The sequence below is a fragment of the Adiantum capillus-veneris genome, chromosome 21 (genome assembly GCF_014529385.1).
Source record: "Adiantum capillus-veneris isolate H3 chromosome 21, ASM1452938v2, whole genome shotgun sequence".
Classification (NCBI taxonomy): Eukaryota; Viridiplantae; Streptophyta; class Polypodiopsida; order Polypodiales; family Pteridaceae; genus Adiantum; species Adiantum capillus-veneris.
In genome coordinates this window covers 30,262,792-30,268,047 of record NC_140951.1, presented here as the reverse complement: position 1 = coordinate 30,268,047, position 5,256 = coordinate 30,262,792, and the positions used below count along the sequence as shown (strand labels likewise).

At 38.1% G+C, this 5,256-nt stretch overlaps 1 pseudogene; it reads right to left on the bottom strand.

Annotated features, from left to right (window-relative positions):
* Positions 1–2,511: 2,511 nt before the first annotated feature.
* On the bottom strand, positions 2,512–4,607 carry LOC147430721 (uncharacterized; annotated as a pseudogene).
* Between the last annotated feature and the right edge of the window lie 649 nt (positions 4,608–5,256).

The following is a 5,256-nucleotide window of genomic DNA, read 5'->3' as shown; positions in this document are numbered from 1 at the left end:
AGATGGGACTAGAGGGGTTGTAATAGTAAGTGAGGGCATAGTGTTAAGTGGTGCGTAAGTAGCGAAGGGTGCGCTTTGGGGCTTGCTTGTGCATTTTACAGGGCTTTGACATAGAGCGAGAGAGGATATGGCCTGTGTAGCAAAGATCGAAACAGGTGCAAGAGATAAGATAACGTAATTGTCCGCAGAATTTTGGGAAATGAAAGGATGGGCAGTAGAGTGCATCAGTGTGAGTGTAATCATGAAATTCAGGAGCAAGCTTGTGCTTAACAGGCAAAGGTGTAAACGTAGGGGTTGAAGCAGACATACCATAGAAGCGGAGGAGTTCTTCAATGTATTTGGATTAGGATAATTGGATAAATTTACCTGCTGGATCTCTTATGACTTCAATGCCGAGAAAATAAGTCATAGGTCCTTTGTCGGTTACTGGGAATTCATGAGAGATGCAATCAATTGCTTGTAGCAACATGTACTCTGATGTGCCAAGAAGAGGAATGTCATCCACAAAGAGGCCTAAGATAGCCATGCCTTTAGAGGTCTGCCATATGTAGATATTGTAGTCTCCCATAAGATGTTCCCAGCCACATTTGAGCAAGTAGTGGTGCATGCGGATGTATCACTCTCGTGCAGATTGTTTTAAGCCATAAATAGGCTTATGCAATTTACATACATAATCAGGGTGGTGAGGGTCTTCAAAATGAGTAGGTTGTAGCATATAGATGAGCTGTTGGAGCAAGCCATGTAAGAAGGCATTTTTTATATCAAGATAATATAAAAGAAGATTAAACTTAGCAGCAAGTACAATAAGAAGCCAAAATGCAGTCATACCCAGTACTGGCGAATAGTTGTCAAAGTAATCCACACCTTGTTGTTGAGTGAAGCCGCGAGCGACAAGGCGTGCCTTGTAGCGATCAACTGAGCCGTTGGGGTGGTATTTCTTCTTTAATATCCATTTGCAAGAGACAATGTTATGATTCTTAGGAGGTGGCACAGGCTCCCAAGTGTTAGCTTCTTTGAGGGCTTGGAGTTCATCCAATATGGCAGCATGCCAGTCCTTGCTCTTGCTAGAAGCGAGGGCATCGAGAACAGAGAGAGGAAGGGCATCTTCAAGAGGCTCTAGTGGATGTTCAAGAATCATTTCATCACTGAGGACAGCAGAGAAATTGGTGGCTTCATAGATCTTGCGAAGAGAGCGGGTGCGGCCATGCGAACTAGAGGCGGCTTGGTCCAAGTGTATAGCTGAAGTGTGTTGCGATGGCGAGGTGGCAGAAGTAGATCTATAAGGCTCGACTTCGTTGACATCTTCTGGGATGGGAGTAACTAGCAAGGTTTCGTGGGAGTTGCGGAAAAAAGTGAGACCGGTAACGAAGGTGATGGGAGCTCACGAGGTGGAGCACCGAGTGTCTGCCGTGTGATGGAAGTAGCGGTAGTTGGGACGGACGGTGTTGGTGATGGTGTCAACTATGAGGAGATGGGTGTAAGAGGTGGTGCAGGAGTGTTGATGATTGGCTGTGCATGAGAATGCGAAACACGAGGAGGTGGATGGGCGATGAGGAAAGGCCTTTGGATGGTGAAGGGAGGCTCAAGATTGTGCCTAGAAGGGTGGGAAATTTTCATGGGTGTGTGTGTTGGTGAGGCCGTCAACAAAGATTGATGAGAAGAGTGGACTGGTGATGAGAATGTAGGGTGCAATGGTGGAGAAGATTTTCCTGAGATGATGAATTCTTCATCAAAGATGACGGTGCGGGCAAAGATAAACCTGTGATGGTCTGGGATATAGAGGCGGCATGCCTTGATGCCAAAGCGATCACCATCGCCCCGGTACCCTAAAATTGTATATTTTGATACCAAAAAAGTCAGTTTTGCTCTCACACCTTTCTATCACCCAAGTGTGGTAGATTGGTAATGCCACTTCCCTCTTGAATAACAATCTCTCTCACACACACCTTTCTACCACCTAGATGTGTGGTAGATTGGTAATGCCATTTCCTGTTTGAATAAAAGGTCTTGAGTTCAACTCTCATCGTCGGATAGATCTTTAAGGTCTCTTGGGATAGTTTCCCACGACGTTAAAATACTCTTCTTCTCTCTCTCTCTCTCTCTCTCTCTCTCTCTCTCTCTCTCTCTCTCTCTCTCTCTCTCTCTCACACACACACACACACACACACACACTCATGCTTTTATGGATTATGTATGTATTTCCTCAAAACCATCTTACATATTCTACCTATCTAAACAAAATCTCCCAAGACCTAGAAATTGTTCAATAATATGAGCACACTTTACTTTTCATCTATATAAGATTCTTCAGTACACCATTTAACATCTTACAAGATAAAGAAACCAAAAGTGAAACACAATTTTACAGAAGTACATTTATTTTGATTGGTAATTTAAAGCGATATATATTGTAAAACATTTACCGTATCAAAGTTGGAAGATATACCATAAAACTTAAATCAACATTATAAATATCATTCAATTCCAACATCAATTCTTACTATGAATTGATTAAGATAAAACAATCACGTCTTGAGTGGCAACAAGCCCTATGCGTTGATTTACATGTACCTTTCCCAATGCAATTACCCAAGAAACTAATGTGTCCAACATGACAATCTTTGATGTAGACCCTTTTACAACCACAAAATGTACGTTGTTTGCTTTTTGTATTAGCTTCACCTTAGAAGGTAGGTTTCCATACATGGCATCCACATCATTTTTCCCTAAGTACTTCATGACAATTGCTTCCTTGTCCTCCTTTGTAAGGACATCTAAATCAACACTACTCTTGCTTTTGATGTCACCCTAATAAAAACCCAAAGAAGTAATCATTTTTGTACAGGTTGAAGATAGCAACCAAGTAAATAAACACATAAATAACAATACTAAACACAATTCAAATCACACACCTGTGTAAAAAAAGATAACTTCCATACTTGAGCATCTCTATGTCTTTCTTGTCTCACTTTCCGTTTTAGTGTTGTTTGCTTTGTAATGTCAATATTTACAATCAAAGACATTTGTGTAAGCTTAACCTTCAACTTTCAAGAAAAACACTTATAATCAAAGCTCCATAATACACTACAAAAGTAATTCTTGTTACATGAGTTTACTTAAAGAAGGAACCTCTTAAACTTTGAGCGTTTAAGTATAAATTCATAAATGTAATACTCAAAAGGAGTGAGAATTCAGCTTATATGTATAAGCATGCATAAGTGGCAATTTACTATAGCATGCATAAGCACCTCATTTATAAACGCACTAAAAATATATCCTTCATACAGTAAGTCAAGTCCCACAAAACCAAGGTAAAAAGCCAAAAAGATAACTCCAATCTCAATCTCTATATCTAGAAGGAGCTCTCACAAGACGTTCACGTCTTCCTCTTACAATGGATACTTGTGATTCCTGCAAAAAATTGGATAACTTGCAAAACATTCCTTATACAAGACAATCTATATTCAACTTAAAGAGAATGAGCAGCCACCTTAGTATCTTGTTTGGAACTTTGAAGACCCTTGTTGTTAGCATTTGTGATATCACTCAACGCCTACAATAAAACATTACTTTAATCCACTTGCACTTGAAAACTAAAGAAACAAACTCAATCTACATGTAGAAACCTTTTTCTTCACACTCTTTTCAAGCTCTTTTGAATTTGTCCTCGTTTTGGAGCTACCTTCAACCTACATGTGACATGTGACAGTATTTAAATACATACGATTCTAAATTTTGATGTATACAATAAGATAGAATTCTTACGAGGTTAGAGTTTTAGTGAAAAAACTTTTTCCATATAAAGTTCCAAGACACTTTACATAGATGTACATACTCTTCAACTTACATTCTCAAAATCACTAGAAGCTTTAATTTCTTGAGCTGCACTCTCATCATCTTCTTTCGTCTTGAAGGCCTCTTTTGTGCAAAGTGTTGCTTGTCTTGCAAGATTAGAAGTCATATCAATATATCAAAGAGAAATAAAAACACACGATGTTGAAAGAAACTAAGACCATAAATCAACCCAAATAAGCATCTTGTAATTCATGATTGCATGCATGCTACACATTACCGAGTGATATTCATGAACTAGCTCATCAACTAGGATGTTTGATCTTCCAATTTGCTTCTCCATAACTTTTGAAGTATTGGAAAACTTAGCATTGTCGTCGTTGACAACATTCTCTTCACAAGTCCTTGAATCTATGAGTGCACGTGGAGACGTGATACTCATTTGACCATGAGTGAAGTGATCGTCCTAAATAAAGGAACAAGAGCTGGACAAGTAACTAGATAAGAAAAACAATATAAGAGTAAACATATTAATTCTTTTCACATTATAATTAGAGATAGAAACCACTTGAAACACGTACCTCATTATTTTGCAGATGAGGGAATCTCTCTTTCTCATTCTCATTAATGCTCGGTTCATCAAAAGCCTAGACAAATAGCATTATCACCATCTTTAACATAAAATTATCCTCGCACAACAAAATCTTTTACAAAGCACTTATAACAACTAGCTTTGTCCAAGAAAACAATGAAATCAAGATCTGTAAGCCAAAGTGCAATACCTCTTTGATTGTTACACTTTCATAGCTGGACATTTTTTCTTCACTTTCGCTCAAGCCGGTCAATATCTAAACATTAAACACTTTGCATTCATTTCTAACATGTGAGATGTATCTAATGGTTTAAAGCAAGTAGAAAATTGGTCTTGCTTTGTGCAATATCCTACCTACCCTCTCATGCACGATGCAATGTACAAATGTAATTTCACACATTTAGAAAACAATGAACTTTGGCAAGCTGCATACTACTTGAGTAGCACTTCCCATAATCAACAACTACATGTATTATTACCTCCTCCTTTTCAAGTTTGTCAATATTGGCATCACTTAAACATACACACGTTTCATTATTTTCTTGTAACATATTAGAATGAAAGTATTTATTAAATCAAAATGTAGTTTTAATTAACATTCAATTATGAATATTTTTCCATTGCATATACAACATAATGCCAAAGCACTTCAAGTTGCAAGCATAGGTGATAGTCTTGATAGACATCTTCATGTCAAGGGCCTTTTGGTATGAGTTTAAAACCAAAGATAGAATGCAATGCAACATTTGTAGCACTTACAATGAGAACAAATATAGGAAAAAACATGTCTAGAAACGAACGTATCTGCATAAATTTGTATGTGAGATCAGCCTCAACATACCAACTAATTCCCCAATTGAGGGTGCCTATAC